Here is a 16,667-nt window from a genome sequence, read left to right as displayed (position 1 = left end):
TCTTGTTTTGTTGTTTATTTGTTACTTTGCTCTTTTGGATTTTTGGTTTTGTCACTGATTTTATCATAAAAATCTGCACTTGGATCCGCAACCTTTTGTTTCTGTTTTTGTTATTGTTTTGATCACGCTAAACGTGACAATCTTCTTCTAAGGCGCAAGTCATGTATTAAATGAAGAAAAGATTCACGGAGTTTCTCTTACCACAGCAAATTCCGTTTTTATTTTAAATATTTGGTGCCAGTTAATCAAGAAGTGATCATTTTGTTCTCTCAGAATCATTGAATGCAAATACTGCTTTACTTGCACGTCTTTGATGCAATATTCCAGTTAATCGCACAAATTTAATTAATATATTTAAATGAAACAGCTAATAACATCTTGGACATTTATCTATGTTTCCTCCTTTAAGCGCATTTTGAAATCTAGCATAAAATGCTAAATGGGGCACATACATTTTGAAAATGCAGATAAATGTAGGATAAATGTATCCAATGTATTTATACACTAAGATGAAAACACATTACAACTCACTATAATATTTAATGTGAGTGCTGAGCTTGTTACCTGCAACAAAAAAAATGTTCAAGAGATCACTCATGATCGTGTTTGAGATGCTTGAAATGCAAACATGAGAATGTTTGTATTTAACTAAAGAACTCTAAACACAACATGATTTTATTCCACAGGTCTTCTCTAGGGGAAAGTGGAAACCATACCAGAATGGAACTATACTTGGAGTTCACCCTTGAAAGCATCTTCACATTTTCTGAAGGTAGTTTTGCTATTTCAAAAAATATATATAATGACATCTAACCCAGGATTGAACTGGCCACAGGATATTAGAAAGGCTAGTAGTTAAAACCACAAATGGCAAAAACAAAAAGCCAGAATGGAGAAGTTATTTTCAGAAAAAAATGATTGATGACAATCATACTTTCTGAATGTAAGACGTGAATAGGATTTGTTTTTCAAATTCAGGTTAGTGACTCTTTAATACACTGCCGAGGTTCATTATTGGGGTAGTCTGTAGTAATCATCCCAGCAGGTACACAACATCATTAGACATTAATATTAGGTTTGATTTAGGTCATGACGTCAGGTGACCAAAATTCAACGTCTAAGGACGTTATTTTTACATCTAATACCGGCATCAAACTATTGCTAATCAAATTGATATCAATATCAAATTGAATCGACATCAAAATAATAATTGGTTGATTTTAGTTTGTTTTGGAAAGTGATTAGAATCCAATATCTGATGTCCACACAACATCAAGGTCTAACATGATTAGATGTTGATATGTTGATATATACGTCAATCCGATTTTCATTTCCAAACAAAATCCAACGTTCCCATGACTTTGGGGTACAACGTCAATATGACATCATGTTGACGTCCTGTGCCTGCAGGGATAATTCATCAAGACAAGACCTTTATCAGTTCTAAGTGTTTCAGAGTCTCGGGTGACTTCCAGTGGCTATTTGTTTTCATTGTTGTAAGTAGTCACTTTTTGGATACAAGATATACTGGAGCCGGTGTATTAAAATCAATGCATGAACCTTCATCAAGTTCAACGATAATGAAAACCTGGACATGTGTATTGAACCACTTAATTTTTAATGAGTCTGAAAACCAAGAACGCAAGAGAGCTCAAAACCCCACACGTATAAGGAAGAAAGGCTGAATTAAGGTTAAAAAAAATGAAGAACATAAAAAGGAGAAACATCATCCACAATATGCAATTAATAAATAATGTCGTTATTTATTAATGGTTGTTCTTGCTCTACTCTTTTGTCTAGATGTGGCTTCACCTTTGCTGGAACTGAAGGTGCCTTTTTTTTGTCTGTTTCTCTCCTTTCTTTCTATTCCCGTCTTTTATCTTTTTTTCCTCTCACTCAGCCTTTCTTCCCAAAGCTTTGCTCCTAGAGATGAACACTGTGTCCTTTTCACAGAAAGACTCGCGTTCTCTCTTTTTTAGCATGTTTCTCATCTAGACTAGCGGTGAGGAGTTACTAAAGTCGCGGCAGCACTTTTTTTCAGTCGCTCGACAATAGATCAGCCGCTTTCAAAACGGTTATAGATAGCTTTTTGAGAAATAAGCTGCATTTTTACAAAATAGCAGGGGAGAAAAAAATGAATGTTTTGTGTGAATACAGCTGGATGTAATATAATGTGTATTAAGGAATTACTGACAAGGAGATGTTGAATTATTTGAAATAAATAGCTGAAATCATTCGGTGTATTGATATTGAAATCAAATGCAGTCTAATCCTGCCTGGAGGTTATCATAGTTTTAAAATACATTTTTATTCCAATGGTATTTTCTTTTTTTATTTGCTGTTAATTTCGGGTTCATTTAAGTTTAGTTTAGCTTTAATTTTCTGAACCCATTTCTGTTTAGTTTTGATATATTTAATTTTATATTAAGGTCAAAAATCTTGGTGTGATTCTGGAGTCAGATCTGAATTTCATGTAAAAGCAGTAAATAAATCAGCATCATCTGTGTCATCTCAAAAACATTGCAAGAATTAGATACTTTCTTTTCAGTGAGGACTTAAAGAAATTTGTTCATGCTTTTATCACTAGCAGGGCGGATTACTGTAATCGACTCCTCATTTGTTGTCTATAAATCCAGAAATGGCCTAGGACCTCAATACATTAGATATGGTCGCTGAATACAAACTTAACAGATCACTCAGTTAAACAAATAATTACATTTAGTGATGTTCAACTTAATTTGTTTGTTTAAATTCAGCCCAAATATTTATTTTATTTTCATTTTTTTTGCTACCACTTACCTTAAAACAATTTGAGTAATTCCAAGTAATCATCTTTGAATATTTTTTTCAGTGTAGGGTGTTTTTTTTTTTTTTTTTTGTGATATCATCAACTGATATCTGCTTAGAAGGACCGCCAGTCCAGAAATGAAAGTAAATGGTCGAAATTTGATTGAAGATTACAGAAACAATTTGTGTGTTTTTTTTTTTAAAATAATTAACAATAACAAAACTAAACATTATATATTTGGATTTCACATGGACTTTAATATCTTTATCATGTCCTTTTTCACTGAAAGAAAGCAACGTTACAAACCACAAATAAGACATTTTTCAAAAAACCAAATGACATGCTTGTCAAAAAATATTTGTAAATTAGCAGTTTTTTTTACGTATTTTGTGATTCACGTTTTTATTTCCTATATTATTTTATTGAATTGCATTATGGGACCTTGATTTTCTTCCAACAACGTTTAACCCTCAAAGTTCAATAAAGAGACGTTTTTAATAGTTTGCTGTGATATCTTGTCTAAGTTGGTTCCGTATATTACGCTACTAAATCTTTATGAAAAACTGCCAGTATACGTTTTAGTTATTTTACAAACTCATTTCTCTATTTGTTGTTTCTTTTATATAATATATATTTTTAAAATACTAAAATATCAATAAAAGTAACTTTTTAAACTGTAGAGTTGAATTATCAACATCTAAAAATCGATCAACATCCTATAATGCAATTCACATCCATAGATATACGGAAGCTGCTAATTAACAGTTTTTTTTTATTATTATTATTTTTTATAGTGTAGTAGCTTTAATTTTAGCAAATTTATAAATGGTTTTCTCAGTACGTTCCTCATCTCATTCTCATGCAAGCAGATGACACCCATCCAGCCTATTATTAGGCGCTTTATTAAAGTGAGGTTAACCAAATGAAATCCAGACGCTGTGAACCGCAGGTGGAAAGCGAAACCTTGACCGTGGATAGCAGACGTGAGGAGCCGGCGGGAGAGTAAATTAAAAGGCACTAATCTGTAAGTCTAACAGCGCGATCAGAGCACGGCATGCTGGGAGGTAAAAAAAAAAAAAAAACATGAGACAGGAAATGGCTCTCTAGAGAAAGAAGACCAATATGAATTCCCAATGAGGAGATGGAGAAAGGGAATTATGGAAAGGGGATATTTTTTAGATTCTCTATGGCTTTTATTTAGTGGAATTATTCATGTTTGAGAGTTCCCAGATAGCAGGCAGTAATCGGCCCGAGCTCGGCTGCCCTCCGGTGCCTCCGGCTCCGACTCGGCATCGGCGAGTGTTATCCGGGCCGAGTGCGGCCCGCAGCTCGCTCGCGCACATGCGGTTGTGATGCGGCTGTAAAGCACTGGCCCGATTCCGGTCAACCATATCCGGCCCGAGTCTGTCTGTAGAGTCCTGGCCGCTTCTGGCAAGGACTCGGCTGATGGCAACCGATTAAGTTCTTATTTTATCTAGTAATCTGTTAGCTCCACGTTTAATGATAATTTGAGAACATATTCATGGTACGATAGCAAAAAAAAAAAGAATATTTAGTGTGGATGGTCGCAATGTTTAGACGCAAACAAAACAATATTATTTATAAATAGATTATACATGTCATCTAGAGAAAAACTATGTAAAATTCGCTTATTTTTGAGATAGCACGCTCCTGTGCTGACTGTTTTTTTATAGAGCAGAAGTTGGTTTCATAATAAACACATGCGTGACTAAACTCATGATCCAAACTCCAATCCAGACGGTGGCGGTAATGCTCCAAAAAGCTGGTTGTCAACCACCATGGCACGAAGATCACAAGAAGAAAAAGTTTGGTTTTTCAAACATTTCACGTGGAGTCCGGTCAGAAAGGTAAGCTTTTTACTGCTTGTGTTCTGTATAATTAGCGAATTTAGAGCTTAAAACATTTCCACGGCGTTTGGTTGTAACAGCGTTTAGTAATTTAAAACAGTTTGATACGAAATGTAACTTGCTTTAAGAAACAGGACTGGAGCTAATGTATGCTAACGCTAACAGTTACAAACACGTCTGAAAGTTCCTTTTCCTTTTACACAATGTTAGATTGTAACGTGTGTAGTAACTGAAAACTATTTTAATTATTTTAAAGAAACATGAAACGAATTTGTGTGTATGCTAACTTTGCGTTAAAGAAAGTTTCTGTAGACGAATCCATTAACTAACTTGGCAAAACGTGTTTTTTTCCTGATTTAACATTATAAAGTACCGTGGATGTTGAAAAAATCATTGTACAGGCGTATACTTATCCAACAGTATTAATTCTGTGATTATGTGTAAATAAAAACTAATCGTTTTGCATTAATAAAATATTATTGTTTATCTTGTTTATGCAGTTAGTCACGAAAAGTGATCGAAACTCGACTGTTTACTATTCTCTTTAAATTATCCAAGAGAAATATATTAGTGTGCACTTTAATTCATATGTGTTAGCCTATGTGAATCAATTATATCTTTTGTTCAAGCTGTAATGATCAGTTAATGTAAAACTGAAAGTCTTAAAGCAGATTTTGATGTTTTTTTTTTGTTTGTTTTTTATGTTATTGACAGTGATAAATTCTGATTTAAATGAATGGGTAACAATATTTGTTGGTTAAGTCTTATTGTTCTTGTTTAACAAAGGTTAGTGAGATCATTTTGCAGTACATCACGACCAAAGAAGTCAATGGCACACTCTTTTGAACGTGAATAGGCATGTTATAGTTGTGTGCTAAAAGTCCATCATAAGCTGTAAACTGCTGATATATTTTCAACATAGATTGAGCTTTTCAGACATTACATTACTAATTGCTTCACAAACAGCTGAAATGGTTTATTGTTATTGGCTATCATCATCAAACATTTTTCACAATGGTAGGTTAATCTTCATGGGTACAGAATAATGCATGTGCTTGACCATCTTACAAATCTATGTCTCAGATTCATAAGGCTGTCACTCTGCATGAATATCCGAATAAATCTTGTGCAACCTTCTGTGTACTGATTATTTACACTATAGGTATTATATGCATTAATTAACTTTGATAGTATTTCAGGATTTGAACTTTTCTTTACGGGAGGTTAACAACAATGTGATGTTTTATTATAGATGCATATGAGGAAGCTCGACTCAAACATCCACACGCAACTGTGATTTCTGACTGGTAGACAGATGAGGATGATGATCGCCTGTCATACATCTAAAGACAGAACAGGTTTGTTTGCAATTATTTTAAACACATACTGTCAACATTATGTCATTGATCTATTACAACCTGTGAGTTTTGCCCTGGCACTATACTAAAGTGATGTTTTGTTTTGTGAATGTATCTGATTAAGGGACAGTATGGACACATCTATACCATGATGAAGAAAAATTACTTGGAACAAAGAGGCTGGATAAAAGGCAGGTATGAAGATTTCAGAAATCAATGCAGCACCACAAGTACCATCACCATCAATGACTATGGCAGAAATCTTAAGACCACCATCAAGATGCACAGATACTGTACATTCCAGTACACCAGGCGTGTCCAAACTCCGGCCCACGGGCCATCTACGGCCCGCGAGGCTTTTTATAAATATCAATAGAATCTGGCCCGCTATACAAAAATGAACGTAATTCAATAAATAACCACCGGGTGTCGCTATTACATGCATTCAATTAAGCAGCAGTTCTTGTTATGATCTATCTATCTATCTATCTATCTATCTATCTATCTATCTATCTATCTATCTATCTATCTATCTATCTATCTATCCGTCTATCTGTCTGTCTATCTATCTATCTATCTATCTATCTATCTATCTATCTATCTATCTATCTATCTATCTATCTATCTATCTATCTACACACAGTTGAAGTCTGAATTATTAGCCCCTCATTGATTTATTTCATCTTTTTTAAATATTTCCCAAATGATGTTTAACAGAGCAAGAACATTTTTACAGTATGTCTGATAATATTTTTTCTTTTGGAGAAAGACTTATGTTTTATTTTGGCTAGAATAAAAAGCGGTTGAATTTTTTTTATGAACCATTTTAAGGTCAAAATTATTAGCCCCTTAAGTCTTCAGAACAAACCATTGTTATAAAATAACTTGCCTAATTACCTTAACTTGACTAGTTAACTTGATTAACCTAGTTAAGCCTTTAAATGTCACTTTTAGCTGTATAGAAGTGTCTTAAAAATATCTAGTCAAATATTATTTACTGTCATCATGGCAAAGATAAAATAAATCAGTTATTAGAAATGAGTTACTAAAACTAATATGTTTAGAAATGTGTGGAAAAAAATGTTTAACTCTCCGTTAAACAGAAATTGGGGAAAAAATAAACGGTGGCTAATAATTTAGGGGGGCTAACAATTCTGACTTCAACTGTATATATATATATATATATATATATATATATATATATATATATATATATATATATATATATATATATATACACGTGTCTGTGTGATGTATGCAAAATTTGGCCCGCGACAACGTTTGTTTTTTTGCATCTGGCCCTCGGCCCAAAAAGTTTGGACACTCCTGCAGTACACCTATGAACATTTACAGTCTTTGTTCTAGTGGAGTTTGAGATCAAGACAGAACTTATTGCATCTCGTGATGTCTTTGTAAGAATTGAAGACATCACTAAATTTGTTAAGGTTTAATGCAGCTAGAAAGTAAAGATCAACTAGAGAATATCAGCAGTGTCTAACCCACTGTTGTATTTACAGAAGTTGTATGAGAATAAGCTACAGGTTGATTTATACTAATCTGTTATTTTTCTTTTTTAGCACGACTGACTGAAGTTTTAAAATCATGCAACGTCATAAAGCAGCAGCTGGGCCTGATTCTCACAAAACCAAAACAGACGTGATGAAATTCCAGATGTAAACACATTTGACCTTCCTTTGGCCAATTTGATTTGGAAAAGCTTGAAAATCAACTAAAGGAGCAGCCCGAACAAATGAAGAAACTGGTAAGTTCAAGCTCTTGCTAATTTCAAAGTGTTTTAAGTTTATTTGTTTTTTTTATAGTTTTTTTTTTTTTGCTTCGTAGGTAGCCTACTTTTTTCCTAATTTTTTCCTTTTTTTTACATTAGTTCTTGTTCACTACTAATTATCTGTTTATCTTTTAATCACAGATGGAGTGAGGACAAATGTCCATACCACGCCACTGATAAAGAAGTGGAAAAATGCATTACAAGGTAGCTACAACTTGCCCCTGACAGGGATGGAGGAAGAAAGAAGAGAAAGCTAATGTGTCAAATGTCTACATCACTATTTTGTTTTATTTTTTAAACAACATTTTATGTGTATTAGGATGTTCCCTGATACTTGAACAATTTGTTTCTTTCATTTGCATTTATATATATATATGTATATGTATATATATATATGTGTGTGTGTGTGTATATATGTATGGTATGTATGTATGTATGTATGTATGTGTGTGCGCCAAATTCTGAAGAAACATCTTGATACATTTTTAATAAACGTAATACAAATAAAATTATAAATATAAAATTGCACAAGACGTGTATATATATGAAATGTATAATCATCTCACTCATGTCTTGCTGTTTGTGCAATTGCTTTTGTTCAAGTTTATTTAAAAAAAAAGTTTGACTTTATACTTCTGCAATTATTTATATATATATATATATATATATATATATATATATATATATATATACATATATATATATATATATATATATATATATATATATATATATATATATATATATATATATATATATATATATATATATTTGTTTATTATTATTTTAATGTTTTATTAAAAAATGTTTCAAGATGTTTCTTCAGAATTCTGCAGTACTTTTTACAAGTTTGACTTGGATATTTTACGGATTGTCATTGGTATTTTTAAGATGTTTCTTGCTATATCTTAAATTGGTTTCTATATTTAGGTTTATATAAAATTTAGCTGTTTTTTACAAATTTTTAATTCAAGTCTATTGGGAAAACAGGGTTGTTTTAAAAAAAACATCTGTGTTTGTGTGTAATTTTTAGATTTTTTGTTTAAATCTTTCTGTGTGTCTTTATTGTGTTGTTTTATTGTTGTTTTTATATTGATATTCTTGTGCACTACAAAATTATTTATAAAATTTTAGTACTATTTTTTTCATGCAATCAATAAACGTTTAACATTTATTTATTTTGTCATTTGTCTGATTATTTTCGTTACAGAATATGTATGCAGTTTGCACTTTATTCAAAGGTTAAACGCAGTGCTTACACTTTGTGTTTACATTATAGCCTGTGTTTGCTGTTATATAAATTCAAATGGTTGTAATACCATATATCAAGTACCAATGTAATACCAAAAGGTTTTATAAGGTGTATAAATATGGAGTCGCGCCAGCTCCGGGCCGCAGCGCACATTACCCTCGCGCCGATTCCGGCGCGGATGCGCAGCGTCGGCTCGCTTACGGCGGCCGCATCTGGCCCGCTTGATTCGGGCCGGAATCGGGCAGTGAGTCCACAGGCATCCGGCCCGAGTCCGGCAGCCGAAGTTGGGCCGAGGGGTTAGTCTCCGGCAGGCGACAATCTAGCCGGAACTGGCCCGAGTGTATTTTGCTATCTGGGTTTACTTTGAACATTTTGTTCAAACATTAGGATTTTTTTATATATATCTTATATATCTTTCACTGGAGTTTCACAGGGTTTTAGTTAGGGACCAAAACATATGACTGTTGTTTTGGAAATTAAATTAAAATCAGTGCAAAAAGATATTTCCGATTGTTCTCAGAAGCAAAAGGGCCCAAGAGTCTCAAAAATTGTTCGTCAAAAAACCAAGTGTGAAATTAAATCTTAACTCAAGCCATTAATCATAAAAAAATATATAAAATCTAAGCTTTTTTTTGAAACCACAGAAAACCACCCTAAAGCTAAATAGGTTCCAGTAATGAACTGTTTACTTGTATTCACTTGTACTTGATTTGATGGCTAAAGTTATTTGATGGCTAAAAGTTATTTTAATTGTTATGACTTTTATTTTTTTAAAGATTTATTCTTGTCTTTTTTGCCTTTATTAGATAGGACAGTAATCGGACAGGAAGCTGGAGAGAGAGAGAGGGGGTAGTAGAGTCGGGAAATGTCCCTGAGCCGGGATTCGAACTCGGGATGCCCTTAAGTGCTGCCGCACCATATGTAGGTATGCAAACCACTAAGCTATTGCGCCAAAATGTTATGCCTTTTTAAGTAATCATTTAAAAAAATATACATTATCTATTTTTTGTTATTTATTACTGTTTAATATAGTGTTATTTATTATATCTTCTTCATATTTTTATATTGTATTGATCAAAAAGTATGTATTTATTTACAGAAAGAATGTAAAAAAGCAGCCAAATGCTTGATAATAGCAATAATAATAATAATAATAATAATAATACATTCAATAAAATGGCAAAATATGTTTATATAAATGAGTAGCAGAATGTTCTGAGATTTTCTTAAATATAATAAATATTAATTTGATTCTGTTAGAAAATGTCACAAAATTGACTAATGTGACAGAAAACCATCACAAATCTTTATGGATTGCTTCAGATGTGTTCAAAAGGTTCAGACCTGTAAATCCTGGACAAAAATGTAAATAATGTATTTTAAAAAAAGTATTTTGCTTCTCTAGTGTTTGTAAATGTTTTGGTCTTATATGCAAATTGATACATTAAAAGTTCAGTCTCAGTCAATCATTAACCTTTATTCTTCAAATCCAGCTAATTAAAGCAAATGATGTATCACACTCTTGGCATTCATACACAGAATCATCTTAATGTTTCTGAACTCTTGAAACATAAATTAATCATCAGTCCAAAAAAAAAAAAAAAAAAAAACAGTTAGAGACCACCTGAAAATTCTCACTTTCTCTGGATTTACGAATTATAGTTACATGTTTGCGTAAAAAAATTGAAATGATCTATAAAATTCTGATAACTTATCTTCCTAATTTCAAGTAAAATGTTGCTTCATTAACTGTTTTCAGATAATTTTTTAGACAACACAAATAATGTTTTTATAGTTAAATTCGTGGTCCAAAATGTTGTTAAGGCTTGATTGTGTTTATATGACACAAACAATGAGTGCTCTTGCGTTTGTAAAATAAATAAATAAATAAAGACTTACGAATTTTTTTTCATATCTTACCCTAATTCTTTTTTACTACTCAGCTAACATGAAAACAACTGTCATATTTCCTGGTTCCTCTGAAGGGCTGCCCTCATCAGCCAATGATTGGTCAGCTAACATTATGCGTTGTGATTCGTAGGTTGGTACCACTTCATGAAACGTCATGTCTCTTACAACGATTTCGGCATCTAGTGTAAAGAGTTTGGTCATGCCTGCTCTCTAAAATACAATTTGACAAGTATCTTTTATATATATATATATATATATATATATATATATATATATATATATATATATATATATATATATATATAACATTTCGATTACAAGCATGTGTAAGTCATACAAAATATTCACATACTTCTTTTAAGCTCAGTTTCATTATTTCAAATGTAGAATGCAGGGAATGCGGCCGCATAGAGACATTACATGCGCTGGTGAAGATTGTGAGTATTTACAGCGGTTTGAAGGATAACTGTGAATTCATTTGTAGCTATAATGTTAACGATGCCAAACAGCATTTCTCATTATATACATCCTCTTTTACGTTCTTACAATATGACCTGCAACACAAGAAAACATTTACAGTTCTGACAAATTGTTATTTTAATTGACCATATTTGTATTTTAAATATGGAAGAAATACTATGAAACCTCTATAGAACCCAGCAGGCACCTTGATGTCAAAACAACAGCAAATTGACATCTAGCATGGCATAAAAAATATATATAAATAAATAAAAACGTCAAAAATAGTAATCGATTCAAAATCTTGACGTCTAGTTGACATTCACACAATGATGCCCATTTTGATCACCAAAATAACAACACAAAGTATTATAATAAAGGAAAAGGTTTATTCATTTGAAAACTTCAATTCCAAATGACAAATTTATACTTCATTTTGTATCTCTACAAAGTAAACTGCCTTGAATTCAAACCAACATCCAAAAGACATCTAACATTGGCACCAAAAATTGATTAAAGGACAGTTCTGTAATGGATTTTTGATGTGTTTTTTTGACATCAAGGTGCCCCCTAAGTATTAAACAAATATTATCATTCTACTCAAACGCTTAAATTACTTGTTACACACACAGTAAATGAATCAATCTTAATTTATTATTTTTCAGTAATATTCAGTTAAAAACATCATGTTTAAAGTAAAGTTGATCATACGTGTTTAATCCAGTAAATCTAGAGAACCTGAGAGTTGTTGAGTGATTTCTTAGAATTATGATTCTGATAACATATTAATTGACCATATTTTTATTTTAAATATGGAAGAAATGCTGTGAAACCTCTATTGGATCCAGCAGGCACCTTGGTCAAAGCTCAAATTTACACCAAGCATGAAGTGAAATAAAAAAATCATCAAAAATAGTAATGGATTCAAAACCTTGACGTCTATTTGACATCCACACAATGACGTCCTTTTGTTTATCCAAATAACGACATAACAAGTGCTGTACTAAAGGAAAAGTTTTATTCAACTGAAAGCTTCAGTTGCAAATGACAATTTTACACTAGATTTTGTATCGCTAAAATGCAAGAAAACTACCATGATGTCAAAATGACATCAAATAGACATCTAATATTAGCGCCAAAATCGATTCAATGACAGTTCTGTAATGGATTTTTGATGTGTTTTTGACATTGATTTTTGATGTCAATTTGATGTAGTTTTGATATCAAGGTAGGCAACTGACATCAGATCAATTTAGACCTTTGACTTGTTTTCTGAATATTTTTGATGTCTTTTTCACATCTAGGTGTCCACTAAGTATTAAACAAAATATTATCATTCTACTCAAACCCTTACCTAACTACTTAAATGGCTGCTTATATATTACTTCAACTTGTTATAAATAAATTAGTTTCCCATAGATGAGTTGCAGCTGGATGGGCATCCGCTGCGTAAAACATATGCTGGATAAGTTGCCGGTTCATTCCGCTGTGGCAACCCCGGATTAATAAAGGGACTAAGCCAAAAAAAAAAAATAAAATAAAAAAAATAAAAAAATAAAATAAATAAAAAATAAATATATATATATATATATATATATATATATATATATATATATATATATATATATATATATATATATATATAAATGAATGACACCTAAATTAATTGATCTTTATTTATTACAGTTTTGTAATATATTCAGTTAAAAGCATACTTCTTAGAGTAAAGTTGATCCAAAGTGTTTAATCCAGTAAATCCAGTAAAACCTGAGAATTGTTGAGTGATTTCTTAGAATTATGATTCTAAAAATAATTCCATCTGTCTGTAACTGTCTACAAAAAAAAAAAAAAAAAAAAAAAACAATGGGGAAATAACTGCAATTCCTCTCGGATTATTTTGACACAATGATTTCAGAAAGTGGATCCATGAACAAAAGCATATATTTAACTTATCAAAGATACAAACTAGACTTTATCAAAGAGCTTCTTTCCTTTTTTTTAACAGTATCATTGTCCGTCAAAATGTCCTCTGGGATTTAATGCTTTAATCGCTGTAGTCTGGATTCTTATAATCCAGTCTCAAACAGATGCCATTATGAACCCTGACCTGCGAGAGATTATCAGCGCATCTGTAAAATGCATTATCTCCGATGTGTCAGTATATTTAGCTTTCTATGTTCTCGTTTTAAATTATGATGTCTTCAGCTTGACTTTCTGCATGATGGATCAGTCATTTCTGTATTTTAGATGAATAATTAACACTGATCTGGCTTTAATTCGCTGATCTCGAAGGAATGAAGCACATTAGCATTATGGAGAATATGGTTGATTATTAATCTTTCAGATATAAAGGAAGAGTGAAGTGTTTTTACGAGACAGCAATGCACTAAAAATTGAAACTTTTTGTTTGTTTTTAAACCATATAAATGCTTTAAAAATCCCTTTTTTCATGTGTGTAAATACTCACTTAGTAGAATGAATAATTTAATGCAGATTCATTGTATTTTTTTCTTATTTTTTGTGTGATTTTGGTAATATTTGGTTACTAAATGCATATATTTTTGATAGTATTATTTTTATTATTTCAAGCTAAAATAAAATTAAATATGCTTGTCAATTGACATCATTTCTAAAAATATATATAAAGAAGTATTGGTGGTTTATTTTTAGTTAACTGCATACTTTTCTTGATATGTTTTTAGATATTTTAGTAGAAAGACCTATTCAGAATTTGAATTAATTTTAGTTAAGGTTTTAAAGTTTTTAGATACATTTTTAGTCGTTTTGTTGTGTTTTGCCACTTTTGTTTGTATCACACACAAACAGATGGCCACATGGCACAATGCAAGCATTTTCCATTCGTTGTTCTTAAACTGGACTGTACAGCAAATGTATATTTACACTAAACTGAATCCATTATCGGCGACGCAGTGGCGCAGTGGGTAGCACGTTCGCCTCAAAGCAAGAAGGTTGCTGGACGCTGGTTTGATCCTCGGCTCAGTTGGCGTTTCTGTGTGGAGTTTGCATGTTCTTCCTGCGTTCGCGTGGGTTTCCTCCGGGTACTCCGGTTTCCCCCACAGTCCAAAGACATGCGGTACAGGTGAATTGGGTAGGCTAAATTGTCCGTAGTGTATGTGTGGATGTTTCCCAGAGATGGGTTGCAGCTGGAAGGGCATCCGCTGTGTAAAAACTTGCTGGATAAGTTGGCGGTTCATTCCGCTGTGGCGACCCCGGATTAATAAAGGGACTAAGCCGACAAGAAAATGAATGAATGAATCCATTATTCATTTAAAAGGAGTCAAAATGCTTAAAAATTATATGGACCAGTTGATTCTGTGACTAATTGGTGCTTAACATATTGTTAAACATAATAAACCACTAACAGTTGACAGTACATTAAAAAAAAGAAGCAAAAAATAGGTTTTTGCTGCTTTTTCATTCATTCATTCATTTTCTTTTCGGCTCAGTCTTTTTATTAATCCGGGGTCGCCACAGCGGAATGAACTGCCAAGTTATTCAGCAAGTTTTTACGCAGCAGATGCCCTTCCAGCCGCAACCCATCTCTGGGAAACATCCACACGCACTGATTCACACACAGTCATACACTGTATACACAAACACACACATTTCTGTTGTTTTCCTTTTTTTTTTCTTAAAAAAAAAGTCTTATAAAATCTCAAAGCCACAAAAATGAAAGTACATTTATACAATTCTACAAATGAAGAGTTTAGATGCAAAAGCCTCTAAGTGCCATCTGAAGTTTCCATTGAAAATAAGCATTTTTCTCAGACTCTTATATGTTTGTGTTGAGTTACTTCATTTTAAAGACAATGAAAGGGCCGTATTCTTCAACATGAAAGTGAATGTGTTGAACCTACACACAGGAACACGATAAAAACGCTCAGTTTTGAAGAAAATTTCAAATGGCATGTAGAGTATTTTTTGCATCTGAACTTTTCCCAGTGATGGGTTGCAGCTGGAAGGGCATCCGCTGCGTAAAACATTTTTGCAGTTGGCGGTTCATTTCACTGTGGCGACCCCAGATTAATAAAGGAACTAAGCCAAAAAGTAAATGAATGAATGAAGGATACATCTGAAATCTTCACATATAGGATAAATATTTTATGTGTGCACGCGTTAGCATTTTTCTGTATCTTCATGAACTTCCTATGTTTAACATTGGTATTAAATAAGTATGAGTTTGAGCGCAAATTCCACCTAAAGTCCAATACAATATTAATTGACATCTCTTTTTGAACTTGTTATGCTACGCTTACATTTGCTTTATAAGACTGCATTCTTAATGTAACACAGCTTGACTTGTTTGTCTATGTTTTTGAGTCTCCCAAATGAATTTGAAGAGAAACAAACAAGAGCTGTGAGCCGCAGGTTATTAAACACTCCCTGTACTTGATATTAATTTTCACAGGTTAGGGGCTAGATTTAGATTAAAGTGAAAGAAACTGCAAGCAAAATTAAAACAATAATAATACAATAAATAAATAAATAAATTAATTAATTAATTAATGCATTAAATAAATAAATACATTAAATAAATAAATAAATAAATACATTAAATAAATAAATAAATACATTATATAAATACATTAAATAAATAAATAAATTAATTAATTAATTAATTAATTAATTCAATAAATAAATACATTAAATAAATAAATAAATACATTAAATAAATAAATAAATAAATAAATAAATAAATAAAAAGATAATAAATAAATAAATATTTTTCAGGCACCTATAAATTTTGGTCTCTTTTTGGAGATTTATTTTCAGTCTAATATAAAAAGGAAAAACATCCAAATGACATCTTAAATGTTTCTTATGTCACAAGTAATCAATTTGTGTCTACAGTCTTGGATTATGATACATATTTTTAAAGGCAGTTTTTTTTTCCCAAATGCTTTGCTCTGTTTTAATCATATATATGTATTCTGAAAGATTTTCCTGCCTTTATGAAAGTATAATTTTCTGAATTATAATAAAAAGATATTATCAAAATCCCCTCTTTAAAAACCTTTGACTAACATGTCGAAAAAATAATAATTTGGAGCCTGACTTTATCCAATATTCAGAATTCTGTGCTTTGAAATGTATGCAAATTAGCCTATGTTTAATAAAACAACTCTGTTGCAAACTTTTTAAACTAAACGTTTTCAATTAATTAAATTCAAGATTATTTGTATAGCATTTATTTTCATTTCAAAGCAGGCATTACATTCATTGA

General features: G+C 31.8%; 1 protein-coding gene across 4 annotated transcripts in view; it reads left to right on the top strand.

The window, feature by feature from the left end:
* cntnap5b (contactin associated protein family member 5b) overlaps positions 1–16,667 on the top strand; it is a 179,167-nt gene that overhangs the window by 30,440 nt on the left and 132,060 nt on the right. For 3 of the 4 annotated variants that reach the window (XM_009296210.5, XM_073937420.1, XM_073937419.1), the window contains 2 exons: positions 687–772; positions 9,859–9,977. The gene's annotated coding sequence lies outside the window, so the exon portion shown is untranslated. Of the gene's footprint in view, positions 1–686; positions 773–1,800; positions 1,830–9,858; positions 9,978–16,667 lie in introns of all 4 variants that reach the window. The other variant, XM_073937421.1, reaches the window with a different exon arrangement.

This window comes from Danio rerio, chromosome 22 (assembly GCF_049306965.1).
Source record: "Danio rerio strain Tuebingen ecotype United States chromosome 22, GRCz12tu, whole genome shotgun sequence".
In the NCBI taxonomy this organism is placed as follows: domain Eukaryota; kingdom Metazoa; phylum Chordata; class Actinopteri; order Cypriniformes; family Danionidae; genus Danio; species Danio rerio.
This window is presented reverse-complemented; position numbering and strand designations above follow the sequence as displayed.